Genomic DNA, 551 nt, shown 5'->3' with positions numbered 1-551 from the left:
CGAACTTATTAATGTCGAAAAAGTCCTTAACCGTTCTGCCATTGCCCTTCCTATGCACAGATCTGGTACGCCCCTTTGTCAAGCGCTGCTCCTGTATTCATCAAGGCTTCTCGATGGCTTTCAGAGACCGAGCTGTACGTCTCGGCCACGACCTGTTGGCTTCCTCGTTTGCTTTCGATGCGGCGCCCTTTCCTTTGGAGCCTTTCCTGTTCCCTCGCTTCCGTTGCTCTTCCTGCCAGGAACTCAAAATCTTTGCCCGCAGTGCCTTCAGCCTCGGGCCGGCAATGCCCCTGGGAAGTGTCTCTCCACAGATGCTTTGTTTCTCTGTCTTAGTGGAGATAAGCTCTTCCTGATAATTCCCCTTCCTCTCATCCTCAGCGTTAAATTTTGGAATAATGTGCCGGCTTTTCCCCATGCCCTGGTTCCTCCGCTCCTTTCGCCGAAGGGCTTCGCTGGAGCGTTACTGAGAATGACGGAGATTTCCTACTATTTTCATTCCCCAGAATGGCATCAAATCCTCCTGCATTTTGCCTTTCTAGTTGTTCTTTTTT

This window comes from Penaeus monodon, chromosome 28 (genome assembly GCF_015228065.2).
Source record: "Penaeus monodon isolate SGIC_2016 chromosome 28, NSTDA_Pmon_1, whole genome shotgun sequence".
NCBI classification, from domain to species: domain Eukaryota; kingdom Metazoa; phylum Arthropoda; class Malacostraca; order Decapoda; family Penaeidae; genus Penaeus; species Penaeus monodon.
This window is presented reverse-complemented; position numbering follows the sequence as displayed.